Raw genomic sequence first — 17,824 nt, 5'->3', positions numbered from 1 at the left:
CTATTTTGAAAAAATATTGTTATGAACAAGGGGAGGAATGGGATAAAGGTCTTCCCTTTGCTCTCTTTGCTCTAAGAAATCACCCAAATTCTTCAACTGGGGTAGCTCCTTTCGAACTGGTATTTGGACACAAAGTACGTGGGCCTTTGGAGATTTTTCATGAGATGCTTGAGACTGATAGAGGTGGGAATGCAAACGTAGGAGACTTTGTGGAGGACTTGAGGAAAAAATTATCTAGAGCCTGGAAATTTGCCAGAGAAAATTTGGCTAGTTCTCAGGCTGCTATGAAATTAAATTTTGATAGGAAATTTAAAGCACGGTCGTTTGAGCCCGGAGAATTAGTTTTAGTTTTAAGTACTGACTCTGACAATTTCCTTGAACCAAGATATAAGGGACCCTGGAAGGTGTTGAGGAAGTTGTCGGAGGTGAATTATGAAATAGAGGCTCCTGGGACCAAACGGAAGTGCAGAATATTCCATATAAATCGGTTAAAACTCTATACTTCTAATAAACATGATCCTCTTGCTATTGTTTATGAGCCTGTGGTTGAAAGTATGGCTTTACCTTCAGAGGATTTGGAGGATTTGATTTGTCAGGTGTCTTCTGATGCTCTTTTTGATAATATTCAAAATTTAGAAGTTTTGAAGGAAGGGCTGGGGCATCTGGAGATTGCTCAAAGGAGGGATGTAATTAATTTAATTTCTTCTTTTTCAGATTTATTTCGGAATTCTCCAGGTCGAACTAATTTTCTTGAGCATGATGTAGACGTGGGTAATGCTTCTCCTGTGAAACAGAGTCCTTATCGGCTGAATCCCATTAAGAGGGATATAATTGATAAGGAGATTAAATATATGCTGGAACACGATCTCATCCAACCTTCCGTTAGTCCATGGAGCTCCCCGATAGTCCTGGTTAAGAAGTCTGACGGAAAGTTCCGTATGTGTGTGGACTACCGTAAGGTTAACACACATACTAAGAATGACTCTTTTCCTTTGCCTCGGATAGATGACTGTCTCGATCACATAGGGGCTGCTAAGTTCATTACGAAATTGGATTTATTGAAAGGGTATTGGCAGGTTCCCCTGTCTGATCGAGCAAGAGAGATCTCTGCATTTGTAACTCCCTTTGGGCTTTACGAGTGTAAAGTAATGCCCTTTGGGATGAAAAATGCCGCGTGTACTTTCCAGAGGCTTATGAATAGGGTCATTTGTGGTTTAAAGGGAACTGAAATTTATATCGATGACTTGGTTGTATATAGTGATGATTGGAGTACGCACATGGCGAGATTGCGTAAGGTATTTGAGGCCCTTAAATTTGCAGGTTTGGTTATTAATTTAGCAAAATGTGAATTTGGTAAGGCAAAAGTTTGTTATTTGGGTCACGAGGTTGGTTTGGGCCAGGTGGCACCTAAACAAGCCAACCTTGAGGCTATCGTGCATTTAAAGAGGCCGTGCAATGTCAGAGAAGTTCGGCGAGTGCTGGGCATGACTGGTTATTATCGCAGATTCGTGCAAAATTTCTCGGACATTGCTCAGCCACTTACCAAGTTGTTGGAGAAAGGGCAGAAGTTTATGTGGTCTCCTCAGTGTGAGGAAGCACTTATTAAACTTAAGATGGTATTAGTATCTAATCCAATATTGACTTCTCCTAATTTCCAGAGACCTTTTATTATTGCAGTGGATGCCAGTGACATAGGTATTGGGGGTGTCCTTTTTCAAAGGAACGATATAGGAGAGGTTCATCCTGTATCGTATTATAGCCGAAAGCTACTGGCCGCCGAGAGAAAATATTCCACCATTGAAAAGGAGGCCCTCGCCTTGGTGCGTACTCTTGTGCATTTTAAGCCTTATGTAACAAATTTTTCTTATCCCATAGAAGTATGGACAGATCACAATCCACTGGTTTTCATCGAGCGCATGAAAGGTGCCAACCAGAGAATTTTACGTTGGGCTCTGCAATTGCAAGAATTCTCGCTTGTGATTAAACACGTTAAAGGATCGGAGAATCGAATTCCCGATGCTCTTTCGAGAATATAGATTTGATCACGACTTGGCCCCCTCCCCTCGCCCTTCTCGTCTCTTCAATTGGTTTGCGTTATTCTTAGAGATGTAAGGATGTGTAGGAGTGTGTTTTTCGCTGGGAGTTTGGTTTGTTAGTCATTAGGTTTTCTTAGTGAGGTATTTTATAATTTGTCTGTTTTCTTTTGAACCAAAGTAAAGCCTGTAGTGACCAAAGTGTGGGCGGTCCTACTGTGGTAGTGTCTGTTATGTTTTAACTCAATGTTATTGGCTGAATTTGAGACAGTCAGTGTCTGGTGGTTAATATTGTGGTAATTTGACCTTATGGTTTATTTTTCATTTATGTTTTCTCTATTGTTTAGGCTGGTAAATTTTCTTTGTGACAATTCAGTTTTTAAAATTCATTGGTTGTAGTGTTGTTCATGAGAATTCTTATTTCAGGTTTCACCCTGAGACTTTACTTTGTCTTAAAAGTGATGTGTTAATCATTTTCTCTTTACAGGTTTCATGTTTTGTATAAAAAAAAAAAAAAAAATTTTATTGGAATTTTTTGTTTTGTTTTTGGGGAGGAAGGTATTAGAAAGTCTAGATCAGCCTTGTTTTTCTAGGTTTAATTACTAGTTTTTAAGAATCATTTTGTGGCAGAATAGCCTTTGTTTTGTATTTGTTTATGTTATCTTTGAAATTTAAGTGTTTAAGTGTAAAGTGCTTAATTCAACAATTCTCAGTGTGGTTAGGCGCCTCCTCCCCGGTTGTTTATATTATCGAACTATCGTTTTAACGATTGTTTTTTTTTTACATACGAGTGTTTATGAACGCGACTTGATGTCTGGACGTTGGTGCTCGGACAGAATTCAGTTCGGGCTTGAGCACTCCCCTGATAATATACCTTGAGCAGCATAGTGATTTGGACTCTGGATGACGATTGTTTGGCAACTTATTTGGACGATTCTTTGGATTACGCTTTTGATCCTTACATTGATCTGTTGTCTGCAGGTACTCTTGTCACCTGCGACTCGAGCCAGTTCTGCCTTTCCCTGACGAGGAGGACTTCCCAGGGAATAGGTGCACTTACGTCTCCAATCAGCTGCTGTGTTTTTGGGAGCTTGCAAGCTCGTGAGGTGGCCAGTAGGGAGGCTGACGCCAGGTAAGACATAGAGTGTCTGATTTTCGTTTGGGATTGCTTGCCCTTTATGATTATGCCCTGGCGTTCGGGACCTGCCCTGATAGCTGTTATGACAAGTGAATGACGGCCCTAGTTTTGTGTCTCCTCTGATTCATCCACTGAAGTGAGGAGAACTATATACATCCTTTGTATCATTTGGTCTTTTATATATTGTCATATTTAAGACGTGACCGCATAATATCTTCCAGTATGTCTATTATAGACAAGGTTTTGTGTACATTAGTTTTGTGTTGATAGGTAGGATTTATGATGGTTTTTCTTGTTTTATTTACTCCGTCTTCCTTCTTTCTTGGAATTAGTATTAGGATAATTTTTTGTTCTGGCCAGCCAAATTGTTGGATCCAAGTTCATAATTGATATTTCTCTTGTCTTTGATAGGACTTAGCTTCTTAGTTTTAGGGAATCCAGTGTGATTCAAAGGACCGTTATTTGTCCTTCCTTGTTATTAAATAATGTTATTTGTAGTTTTAACAAGGTTGATCTAAATTTTGTTATTGTTAAGTATTAAATATTGTTAAGTTTTCTTGAGTGTTTGTTTCCGCTGACCTTTAGCACTGAGTTACATTTATCACTGACAACAATTATAATAAGAACTCTTATAATAACCCTAAGGGTTATAACACGTTCAAAATGGCCAAACCCCAGATATGAATTAGGACAGGTCTGATGCCTTTGTCCTATAGTGAACTAAACACGTTTGCAAATAACCAAACCCCAGGCATGAATAAGGATATGTCTGATGCCTTTGTCCTGTAGTGAACTAAACACGTTTGCAAATAACCAAACCTCAGGCATGAAAAAGGACAGGTCTGATGCCTTTGTCCTATAGTGAACTAAACACGTTTGCAAATAACCAAACCCCATGTCTGAGGCCTTTGTTTTATAGTTAAATAGAAACGGTTGCAAATGGCCAAACCCGAGACATGAATTAGGACATGTCTCATGCCTTTGTCCTATAGTAAACTAAAATCGTTTGCAAATGGCCCAACCCCAGACATGGATAAGGACATGTCTGAGGCCTTTGTTCTATAGTGAACTGAAAACGTTTGCAAATGACCAAACCTCAGACATGAATAAGGACATGTCTATGCCCTTTGTCCTATAGTGAACTAGAAACGGATGCAAATGGCCAAACCCCAGACATGAATATGGACATGTCTGAAGCCTTTGTCCTATAGTGAACTAGAAACAGTTGTAAATGTCCAAACCCAAGACATGAATAAGGACATGTCTGAGACTTTAGTCATATAGTGAACTAGAAACGGTTGCAAATGGTAAAACCCCAGACATGAATAAGGACATGTCTGAAACCCTTTGTTCTATGATGAACTAGAAACGGTTGTAGATGGCTAAACCCCAGACATGAATTAGGACATGTCTGAGGCCTTTGTCTTAAGGTGAACTAGAAACGGTTGCCAATGGCCAAATCCCAGACATGATTAATGACATTTCTGAGACCTTTGTCTTATGGTGAACTAGAAACGGTTGTAAGTGGCCAAACCCCAGTCCTAAAAAAGGATATATCTTAGTGAACTAGAAAAGGGTGTAGATGGCCAAACCCCAGAAATGAATAAGGACATGTCTCAAACCTTTGTCCTATGGTGAACTATAAACGGTCGCAAATGGCCAAGCCCCAGATATGAATATGGACACATCTGAGACCTTTGTCTTATACTGAACTAGAAACTGTTGCATTAGTTGTTGTTGTTGTTTTTGTTTTATATACAATAATACTGCATCTAAATATTGTCTATGAAGGATATTGAATGCTTTTTTAACAATATTAAATAAAAAATGAATCGTCAAGAATATATAGTTGAATTAATAATAGAAAAATGTGAAGGTTATTGATGCATCTTGACATTTATTCATAATCGTCATCAAGGTAATTTTTTCCCAGAATTGCAATAAAACATTTGCATCTCTTAACTGCGCATTGAAGATTTCATTCAAAATAATTCCTATAAATATACCTCCTGTTCAACTATTGCATCCATAATCTGGTTTTCTATTTATTGAAGTATTAAGAGGTTTATTGTAAATCGTAGATCAGTTCAAGCGTTTGATAGTGAGCTTTTTTCGAGAATGGGGACAGTCAAGTTAATGTTATTAATTATAATCACCTCTAGCCCGGCTGATTACCTCCCATTTTCCATAACTCTCATATTATATAAAGTTTTTGAATGTCTTTTGGCAAAACGTCTAAAAGGGTATACTGATAGTACTAATCCATTCCCTAGTTTGCAATATGTTTTTTGTAAAGGCCTTAGTGCATGTGATTTCCTTCTTGCTACCTCCAATACTGTACAAAATCCCTTGATTGTGGTTAGAAAGATCATATGATTAGCTTTAATTTTAGGTCGGCCTTAATTATGAGGCCCATGTTTACACACTAGAACAGTTGGGAGTGGGTTGGTCATTTCTTCGCACCATTACTGGATTTTTAAGTAAAAGATAAGAGAGTTGTTGTTGATGGGCACCATAGTGTGATAAGGTATGTGATATCTGGCGTTCCTCAGCGTAGTGTTCGTGACCCAGTACATTTCATAATATATCCACATGATATGTGGTCTGGCCTAGAAAACAAGCTCGTTGCATATGCAGATGATGCTACTCTTTGCATCCCTTGGTAGAGATCTAGCTAAAATTAGTGCATGGTGCAAATTATGGAGCATGAAATCGATCTCTAACAAAGTCAAAGTATGATTGTAAGTAGGTCAAGGACAGTGGCTCGTCAACACCCAGATTTTTGCATCGATAATGTTTCTTTTACTATATAGGTGTGACTCTTAATTGCATATTTACTTTTGAGAAACACATTCGGTCTGTTTCTTCTTCAATTGCACACAGAAATTGTCTTGTTAAGCAAGTCTTTTCAGATTTTTGGGTGATCTCTCTATTCCGAGGAAGTGTTTAAGCTTTGCCTTTTTTCCTGTATTGTTCTTCTGTCTGGTTTCTGGCTGCTTAATTTGTAGGATAAGAACTTGCGGTCTATCTAATTTCTTATTCCTGATCTAGATATTAATCTCAGGCACCGTAATTCAGTTAGTTCTTTATGCATGTTGAATAAGATTTTTCATAATTCTGATAGTCCTATGCATTCAGATCTTCCCAGACTGTAGCATAATGTACCAGTACTAGATATGGAGTTAATTCTAATAGTCAGTCCTTCTGCATCATAAGGCTCAATACTGCTCAGTATTCTAGAAATTTTATTCCTGCTATGAACAGATTGTGGAATGATTTTCATAATCAGGCAATTGAATCGGTGGAACTTCCGAAGCGAATGATTTTATGTTGAAGATGCTGATATAAGTATATTTTTATAATTTAGTTTATATACAAATGACCTAGTTTAACGTTTTTACTGCTTTTCCAATCAGGGTTGTAGCTTACCTAGTAATAATAATAATAATAATAATAATAATAATAATAATAATAATAATAATAATAATAATAATAATAATAATAATAATAATAATAATAATAATAATAATAATTAAGATATCATACATTCTTTGTTCATTACTTCTCACAAAGTTTATTTATTTCCTCATTTCCTTTCCTCACTTAGCTATTTTCCCTGTTGGAGCTCTCAGGCATCCTGCTTTTCCAACTAGGATTACGGCTTGGCTTGTTATAATAATAATAATAATAATAATAATAATAATAATAATAATAATAATAATAATAATAACGTTTGAACGAGATCACTTTCATTATGGATTTGTATTATCTATAAATTATCATTATTATTCGTAAAAAGTAGATGATAAATGGAGAAGTATTGAATTAGAAGCTCAAGATAGAGAGACTGGCGAAATCTAACCAAGGCCATTTGCGTCATTATGCGTAGGACGAGATGATGATGCATTATAAATTATTCACTTACCTTGATGACAACAATATTAAGAAAGTATGAACAGGAAGCTTCTTATTCTATAAAGTTTTAACGTAATTGGAGAATTCATTATAAAGATAAGTTTCTCATTTCCGATTGAATCGCGTTTCAAGAAAAATTAACTTTAAATATTGCTTAGAATATCTGTGTCAACGATTATTGCCCAAAGTACAGATTATCTATTCACTAAGGAAGATTTAAGTTGAAAATTGTAGACGAATCACTCCTCGAGATTTTGTAGAATTTTATAGAAATTATATTATTATTATTACTATTATTATTATTATTATTATTACTAGCCAAGCTACAACCCTAGTTGGAAAAGCAAGATGCTGTAAGTCCAAGGGCTCCAATAGGGAAAAATAGCCCAGTGAGGAAAGGAAATAAGGAAATAAATAAATGATGAGAACAATTTACTATAAGGTAATTTTTCTCATTATTGGATCTCACTATTTAAATCACCATATTCATACAAAAACTTTCAGATTCGTTGCCAGTTTTTGACAAAATCTTTAAAATAATTTCTGAGTTAGCATATTTTACAGCAAGGGTTTACTCATTTTAATTATCAATATTTTGATCCTTATCATTATCATTATTATCATTCAACAACAACAAATGCAAGTGTTTCTACTCAACTGCAGGACAAAGGCCTCAGACATATTGTTGACCATTTTCATTACCACGATGGCCAATGCAGATTGGTGATGGTGGGAGTCTTCCTCTGATCGCTCAAAGCAAACCAACCTAGTATGGGTGGTCCTGACTGGTACAGTTTTACTGACCAGGGTAATAAGCAAACCTTTGACTACATTAAGGCATCCCCTCACCCAGAAAGGGACATTCTAATTATAATTGTTTAAATAGACAATGAATCAGATGACAAATTCAACATCATTCTCCTCTACTGCACAAGTCTTTGACACAGACAGTATTCGTTTTCTGTATTATAAGAGAGGATCGAAATTTTCTATTCTAATGAAATTAGAATAGAAAATTTGAGCCCTAAATATTTCAGATGAGACTTTTAAAGATTTGCTCATGATGTACGCCAACATGCGTTAATTGCCTAAAATACTTGGATTATTTTACGTATTGCAAATTTTTAGATAGAAGAATATTCAAATATTAATAAAAAAAAATCACAAGCAAACTAAGTACAATTTGATGATAAATTTTTAATCGGAAATTAATTCATGAAAAAATAAAAAAGGGTTAAATTCAGAGAGCACAATATGAATTTGATAAGAATAACATCTATCTATCTATCTATTTACTAAGGCACTTCCCCTGATTTTGGGGGGTATAAAAAAAAATGGTAAAAAGGGGACTTTTCTCAGTTCCCTCCTCTCAGCCTGACGAGGAATTCAGCCGAATTCGGCTGGTACTGCTAGGGTGCTACAGACCACCCTTCACCCTTATGCACCACAAATGTATTTTCAAAGACCAAAATGAAATAATTTACTCTATTTTACGCAAATGATACCCTACCATAGAAATATTGATAACAGTTCGCTATTTCATATAGAATTCCATACAGTGCGTTTACGAATGCGTCTGTCTCTAATCTATTGCTTTTGTCATTCAATCCTTTTGCAACATGAAATGATCTCTCTCTCTCTCTCTCTCTCTCTCTCTCTCTCTCTCTCTCTCTCTCTCTCTCTCTCTCTCTCTCTCAGTAAAGAAATAGTATGCATCAGGTTCCTTCACTCTTGAAACGAGAAAATATCTATTATATTTAAAAATCTTTATAAAATAGAACTGTTTTTTAAAGCACCTTAAAATACTAGTATGCAGACATACCAGTCTCCCTCTTACTTTAATTCCTACATGGAAATATATACAACCCTTCTGCCTCAACATGAGTCCCTTGGGAGTATTTGAAACTCCACTCGGTTATAACTTTCTGGTAAATCCTGGAGTCAAAATGTTTTCATTTGGATAATTCTTCTGTAAGACGCCTTCCAACAGATGGCTCTTTAAAGGTTTAAGTGCCGCTCATGAATGGCAGAGGCAAGGGACAGTGACATCGCCCTATCAAGTAGAACAATGCCCTAGAGACTGACCATATATACATATGGTTAGTCCCCAAGCCCCATCTCCACCCAAGCTAGGACCAGAGAGGGAAAAGCATTGGTTGCTGATGACTCAGCAGATAGACCTGTAGGCTCCGCCAAAGCCCCAATCCTTAGCTCACAAGGATGGTGAGGTTACATTGACCGAAGAAACTAACAAGTTTGAGCGGGACTCGAACCCCAGTCTGGCATTTACCAGTCAGGGATGTTACCATATCCCTCGCTTTCACGAACATCAAGTAATTAATCTTTTCTTTGTGCTTAGAAAAACAATTTTATATCATTCATGATATTTTTTGTTCATTTGGTATAATGTGAGACATAGTATATACACAATGTCTTCTTCCCCTGTCTCATCCTACTTTACCTTGTTCTTCCTTGAATTTCATCAAATTTTCTTCCTTCGTTTATCAGTGTAAATGCTGATCTTTCACTTGAACGGTTACAACGAGCTTTAACTCTGACATTTCAAGATTGGATCGGGAGGAATTTAAAAACATAGATAAACACAAATAATACAGCATTCTCATAACTCTCTGTATAAAAAAACCCCCTAAATATAAACGTACATTGCTTATCTATCTATCTATCTATCTATCTATGTATATATATATATATATATATATATATATATATATATATATATATATATATATATATATATATATATATATATATATATATATATATATATATATATAATATATATATATATGAGAGAGAGAGAGAGAGAGAGAGAGAGAGAGAGAGAGAGAGAGAGAGAGAGAGAGAGAGAGAGAGAGAGAGAAACCTCCTGACATTTGTCTCTCTCCTTTCCTTCCGTTTATAATGAAATCCTCTATATTGACCTTACTCTCCACTCCATCCCACGAGAGAGAGAGAGAGAGAGAGAGAGAGAGAGAGAGAGAGAGAGAGAGAGAGAGAGAGAGAGAGAGAGAGACCTCCTGACATATGTCTCTCTCCTTTCCTTCTGTTTATAATGACATCATCTATATTGACCTCACTCTCCACTCCATCCCACCCAAGCAATCCTGAATTCTTCCTATTCAATAGAGAGTGACCATGTATACATATGATCAGCGCCGAAGCCCCTTTCCATTCAAGATAGGATCAGAGAGGGCCAGGCAATGGCTGCTGATGACACATCAGGTAGACCTAGCTCACCGGGATGGTGAGGTTGCAGTCATGGCAAGAAACCATCGAGTTTGAATGGGACTCTATAGGGCACAACAACCCTCATTTCATCCTTGAATTCTGAGGTCCACACTAGGCTACTTATATTCTATCATACTTTTCCCTTCAAAAGTCTTGTCTCATTTAGGCATGCGCATATGCTGGCTTAAGGCCCAGGTTTAAAGGTTCAAAGACCTTGCCAGAAGCAAGGGACAGTGACATTGCCCTATCGAGCAGGACAATGCCCTAGAGACTGACCATATACACATATGATCAGAGCCCCCTCTCCACCCAAGATAGGACCAAGGAGGGCCAAGCAATGGCTGCTAATGACTCAGCAGAGAGACCTATAGGCTCCCCCAAGGATGGCGAGGTTGCAACGACCGAAGTAACAAACGAGTTTGGCGTTCACCAGTCAGATACGTTAGCACATCGGCCACCCCAACCCTAATATAATTTAACCAGAAACCCACTAGTTCGTAGGTATATTATCTCCTCATCCAATTCTTTAAAGATATTAATTTATTAAGCATTAAACTTTTGTTAGATATACAATAATTTCCAGTAACCATATTTTTTTTTACAAAATTGAATCGCGGAACTAATTCTAAAAAATGTTCCACACTCGGGGACATACACACCCTACCCAGATCTGATCTTAAAGAGGCTACCACTTCTCACTTCTTTCTTTAATTACGATATCTTTGATCTTACTTGGCTTATGATTTCTCACAATATTTTTGTACTTCAGGTTATTCATGTTCTCATTTCTTTTCAATCTCAAAGAAAGGTCAGCCACGTTTTTTTCTGGCTTGTCCACCATTTTTTCCATTGTTTTCCATTTTCCTGTTTTCATCTCTTTGCTTTTCTTATATATTTTTTCGTATCTTTATACTTTTACATTCTATCCTTCTGTTCTTTTCCTTTTTATTGTCGTCATTTTTCCTATCGCATTCGATTAACTTTCTAGTTCTACTTTTTATTTTATTATTTCTGCTCGACCCCCAGGTTCTAAACTTGATGAATGAATGAGTGGGTGGGTGGGGGAAGGGTTACTGGCTATATTCCCCCCAATACTAACTTCTCCCTCCCCTACAACCACTGGGCCTCATTAGTTCATAACAATGAAAATCGATAGGGAAACCTCAGATTGATTAATTGATTGATTGGGTTTGTTTTGTAGAATGACGTCACGAATGCAGTGTCTGTTGACTCCGAAAAGAAGTCTAATGAGAGAGAGAGAGAGAGAGAGAGAGAGAGAGAGAGAGAGAGAGAGAGAGAGAGAGAGAGAGAGAGGGGGGGGGGGTAGGTTGGTTACTGGATTCAGTAGACTGAAGTCACAATCACATTAATTATCAACTTTAGAATCTAAATAAGAAAGAGAGAGAGAGAGAGAGAGAGAGAGAGAGAGAGAGAGAGAGAGAGAGAGAGAGAGAGAGAGAGAGAGAGAGATTGGTTTAATAAATTCTATAGGCTGACGTGCAATAACATTATCAACTTTTGAAGCTAAAAGAGAGAGAGAGAGAGAGAGAGAGAGAGAGAGAGAGAGAGAGAGAGAGAGAGAGAGAGAGAGATTCCTGTACCTAAATTAGCTTACAACTAATAACTCAAAGCAAGCACCAACTTGTCAAAGTTGAAGTAGAAAAATATATTCATACTATCTATTTCCTTCACGATTTTCCTTAGGTTCCTCCACATATATTTTCTACAAAAATCAGCCATTTAATCCAATATTGCCAGAGCATACATTTTCTGGCAGTTCCTGGCATCTTAACCCGGAAGTGTCCACCAAATGGCCAACGCCTTTCATTATGTGTGCGCACAATCAAGGCTTTTGTTTGTTCATTACAGTGATTGCTAGCATACGCCAACTGGACTCCCATGTCTCCCACCAGTTTTGGCTCATTTGAAATGGTAGTTGAAGCAGATCAATCTATCAGTTATTGGCTAATCTCATCCAAAGTTTGGCGGGAAGATGCTAATAGTTTCCAGACAGTAAATAAACTCGCTTGCATACATCAGTGACCTTAATTAGCCAAAACGTTGTGCTGTGTTTAACAGTCTTCATATAAGTTGACTTAAATTTTATATAATATTTCTTTTATTATCACTGTGCTTATAAATGGACAATCATTGTTGGAAAACATTCTTGGCGTATATGACAGGAAAATATGACTTGGTAAAATTATTTCATAAGGCAATTCCATTGTTACTGAATAACAGTTGATCAATCTTTCTAACAGACCTTTTGTAATATATTGATACTGAAATTAAGTTGCTAACGAAACCATTATGTTTCATTGGATGTATTATATTTAGGGACGGTGTTTCTTACACGCTCATACACTATTGCTTTTTTCAGCTCTCGTTCTCTCCCGCATTGATAATAGAAAAGCCTATTTAAGCTCGCCGTACCATGTCTCACATTGTTTGAATATTTGGGCTATTGTTGCCCTCAAATGTTTCTTTATAAGCTTTTTATCTTGTTGAATAAAATCAATCACATTCACCTCGCCTTTATGTTAGTACCGAGAAGCTACCTAACAATAACGTGACTGCCACAGAGCCAGCTCTACAGTGCCTTTTCACCCAAAGTAGCACCCAACCCTTTTTACGATACCGCCCACAGACCCTGACCCTTTCATCGCTGCATCAATGAAACTAAAAACCTTTGCCAGCAGTGAAGCGTTCGCCTGGTTCCAGCAAACCAAAGTTCAGTTTTGCATCAAGGGCGTGACTCACTCAAGCAGCAAAGTAGAGTATGTCTTCACGGAGATCACCGAGGAATCTTTCTCTGAAAACTCCGATTGGCTTTGCAACCAAGGGGAAACACCCAATAGTGTATGATGCTCTCAAAACATACCTCTTACAGCAGTATTCACCATTTCCAGCCGCCCATATAGCCAATCTTTTTAGCTCTTTCAACAGCCATTTGGGGGACCAAAAGGCTTTGCTCGCCCTCTGGGAAATAACCAATATCACTCGCCTGCACCTACCCCTGACGGTCTCCTCGGAAAGTGAATCTAATTCGAGTCCTTTGGGCGCGAGGTCTACCTTTACCTAAGCATGCCACAATCCTTGATGTTGATACTTGCCCATGAAGGACCCGATGACCAAAGTCGACGGCTTTAAGGACAGCCACTTCACCCCCTTCAAGACCTCCATAAATGCCTCCACTCCCGATGAACATGACAACTATTCAACATCAACCAAAGCTGACGTGAAAGCGGTAAGACACAGATGAACAGCCCTATCTACTGCACAACTGCTGAAGAAAAAGTTTATTTGGCATGGCATAGCTATAGATGCTATGGATTGGGTCCAGGCCTGTACTTCATGCCAAACTTATATAGTACATAGACAAATAGATTCAGGAGTGGGCACCTTTCCTCAACTTCAGCATCGTATTGCCCATATTCACGTTGACGTACTGGGTCCCTTACTCACATCATAAGGACACCGTTAACCGTTTACCATCATTGACTTCCCCACTCCTTGGCCTGAAGCCATCCCCATGTAAACTGCAACGTATGTGTCATGTACAGCTGCCTTACTTTCAGGCCGGAGAGCGAGATTTGATATCCCCGAGCATATTACTTATGACAGGGGTACCACTTTCACCTCTTAATTAAGAACATCATTAGCGAATCTTCGGGGCATCACTTTACATCAGACAACCGCCTACAACCCTGCATCTAACGGAATAGTTGAACGTGTTCGTTGCATTCTCAAAGCAGCTTTAATGTCCCACTACAATAATTCCAACTAGTCTATCCAGCTTCCCAGGGTCCTCTTGGGATTAAGGCCCGCTCTTAAGAACCCCCTGGATGTTTCGCCAGTCTTCCTAGAGCAGTGCCCCCTATTTCACACGTATGTCTTTTTAGGTAGTAGGTTAGGCAGGGCACCAGCCATCCGTTGAGATAATACCGCTAGAGAGTTATGGGGTCTTTTGACTGGCCAGATAGATCTACATTGGATCCTTCTCTGTGATTACGGTTAATTTTCCCTTTGCCTATACACACACACACGCACCGAATAGTCTGGCATATTCTTTACATATTCTCCTCTGTCCTCATATACTTGACAACACTGAGATTACCAAACAATTCTTCTTCTCTCAAGGGGTTAACTACTGCACTGTAACTTTTCAGTGGCCACATTCCTCTTGGTAAGGGTAGAAGAGACTCTTTAGCTATGGTAAGCAGCTCTTCTATGAAAAGGATACTCCAAAATCAAACCATTGTTCTCTAGCCTTGGGTAGCGCCATAGCCTTTGTACCATGGTCTTCCACTGTCTTGGGTTAGAGATCTCTTGCTTGAGGGTACTCTATTTTATCCCATTTCTTCCTCTTGTTTTGCAAAAAGTTTTTATAGTTTATATTGGAGATATTTATTTCAATGTTGTTACTCATAAGATATTTTACTTTTCCTTGTTTCCTTTCCTCACTGGGCTACTTTCCCTGTTGGAGCCCCTTGGCTTATAGCATTCTGCTTTTCCAAGTAGGGTTGTGGCTTAGCAAGTAATAATAATAATAATAATAATAATAATAATAATAATAATAATAATAATAATAATAATAATAGGAGGGAGCTGTATATAGCACGAATATCGTACACGCTCATACACTGTAGTGCTATTCCTTTTTTTTTCTTCTTAACTCTCACTCTCTCCCACACTGATAATAAAAAGACCTGTTTAAGTTTGCCATATTTCACATTATTTTAATTTTTGAGCCATTATTGCCCTCAACTGCTTGTATATAAGATCTTTATCTTGTAGAATAAAGTCAATTGCATTCATCTCGCCACTCTATTAGTACCTAACAGCTACCTCGCAACGGTACAATGATTGACCAGTAGAAGATAGGAAGAAAGGAATGGCAGAGGTTTGAATTTATGATGGGATTAGAATGTGTAATGATTGGCTGGTAGAAGAGAGGAATGAGAGAGGTTTAATTTTAATATTCAATCAGAATGTATAACAATTGGCTTGTAACAAGATTGTATAATGCTAAAGACTAATTCCATCATGGATAATGAACTACGTATAACTATCCTGATTGGTAAAGTCTCAGCCTGGAGATCACCAAAAAGGGATTCGAGTCCCCATTAGAATCGTTATTTCCTTTAGAGCGTGCAACCTTACCATCCTTGTGAGCTAAGGATGGGGATTTGGGGGAGGCTATAGGTCTATCTGCTGAGTGATCAGCGGCCATTGCCTGGACGTAACTGGTCCTAAATTGGGTGGAGAGGGGGCTTGGGCGCTGATCATATGATATATGGTCTGTCTCTCTGGTATTGTCCTGCTTTTTAGGGCAATGTCACTGTCCCTTGCCTTTGCCATTTATAAGTGACCTTTAAACCTTTAATACAAACTTTTGATATATTGTAGAATATAAGATTATATCATCCTAGTATTCGGGTAAGGACTGAATAATATCTACCATTTAAAGTGATTGAAACAATAAAGAAATGAAAATAAATTTCCATAAATATTATGTTATATTATAACTAGACTATGTAGAGATAAAATAGGAAAAATAAGCAAACAATGTTATGAGGAAATCTAAACTCATATTGAAAAGCGCTTCTCAAACCGGAATAGAAATTTGTCAAAGAAAATATAAAATCTCAAAATTACCATAATTAAATTAATGGACTTAATTAGAAAAAGTAAACCACCCTAGCAAGACTCACATAAAATCCATGGTCTTGTCTTAATATAATTATTTATATTATCAAGAAACTTTAACCAAATATAGGATAAGGTTTTACAATGTTTAACAGTGTTTGAATAAATATCAGGGGTTTTAATAATGCCTTTAGCGTTTTTATTTTCATGGTATTTTTGGTTACATATCTAAAAATATATCATATATGTTCATGTGTTTCGGTAAAATTTCTAAAAATGGATAGTAAATGGAAATTTCTAAAATTTTGAGAAATTAAAACTTGTATTTTTTCTTACCTCAAATTTTACCTCACAGAATATAAACTTATATTAATTTCATTGCCTATAAGTCTATTAATTGTCAATGGATTTCGTCCCCCTTTAAATTTCATTTTTGGTACCCCCTTTAAACTTTATTCAAAACTATGCAGTTTTCTTAAAGATTTTATTGAAAATCGTTGTGATAAAAACTACTTAAAATGTGATAAACCTCTAAAAAACATAACTTGCTATATATCACCTTACACATAAATAATGTTTCCAACCAAAAGATAAATGTTCAAAGTACATAGTCTGTATCTTTAAATCTCTTTGGTACTGTATTATTATTATTATTATTATTATTATTATTATTATTATTATTACTATCCAAGCTACAACCCTAGTTGGAAAAGCAAGATGCTATAAGCCCAGGGTCTCCAACAGGGAAAAATAGCCCAGTGAGGAAAGGAAATAAGGAAATAAATAAATGAAGAGAGCAAATTAACAATAAATCATTCTAAAAACAGTAACAACATTAAAACAGACATGTCATATATAAACTATTAACAGCATCAAAAACAAATATGTCATAAATAAACTATAAAAAGACTATGTCCGCCTGGTCAACAAAAAAGCATTTGCTCCAACTTTGAACTTTTGAAGTTCTACTGATTCAACCACCCGATTAGGAAGATCATTCCACAACTTGGTAACAGCTGGAATAAAACTTCTAGAGTACTGCGTAGAGAGGACCTGGATTCGCCCTTCACCTGTCAGGCCACCAACAATAATCTCACGCCGCCAGTCTTCGCCCTTTATATCAGGAATGTTACATGTGAGTAAGACAAGGTTTATTTGTTGTGAAGTATTGGCATGTGGGTAATCTCTCTCTCTCTCTCTCTCTCTCTCTCTCTCTCTCTCTCTCTCTCTCTCTCTCTCTCTCTCTCTCTCTCTCTCTCAATATTAAACAGAGCCATTTTCAAACTGAACTTGTGTATGTATGTGTGAATCTCTACATCTTTAGCTATCTATGGCAAGCAGCTCTTCTAAGAGAACTCTCCAAAATCAAACCATTGTACTGCAGTCTTGGGTATTGCCATAACCTCCGTACCATGGTTTTCCACTGACTTGGGTTAGAGTTCTCTTTCTTGAGGGTACACTTTGGCACACTATTGTATCTTATTTCTCTTCCTCTTGTTTTTGTTTAATTTTGTATTGTTTATATAGGAGGTATTTATCTTAATGCTGTTACTCTCCTTAGAATATTTTATTTTCCCTTTTTTCCTTTCCTCACTGGGCTATTTTCCCTGTTGGAGACCCTGGGCTAATAGCATCCTGCTTGGCAAGTAATAATAATAATACTAATAAACGACCGTTATCTTTGATTTCAAGACAGAAATAGTTTATCAAGAGAGAGAGAGAGAGAGAGAGAGAGAGAGAGAGAGAGAGAGAGAGAGAGAGAGGATGGCGGGGGTGGGGTGTTATTTCCCTTAATAAAAGATCGTTATCTTTGATATCAAGACAGGAATACTTTATCAAA

The sequence above is a fragment of the Palaemon carinicauda genome, chromosome 29 (genome assembly GCF_036898095.1).
Source record: "Palaemon carinicauda isolate YSFRI2023 chromosome 29, ASM3689809v2, whole genome shotgun sequence".
Classification (NCBI taxonomy): Eukaryota; Metazoa; Arthropoda; class Malacostraca; order Decapoda; family Palaemonidae; genus Palaemon; species Palaemon carinicauda.
This window is presented reverse-complemented; position numbering follows the sequence as displayed.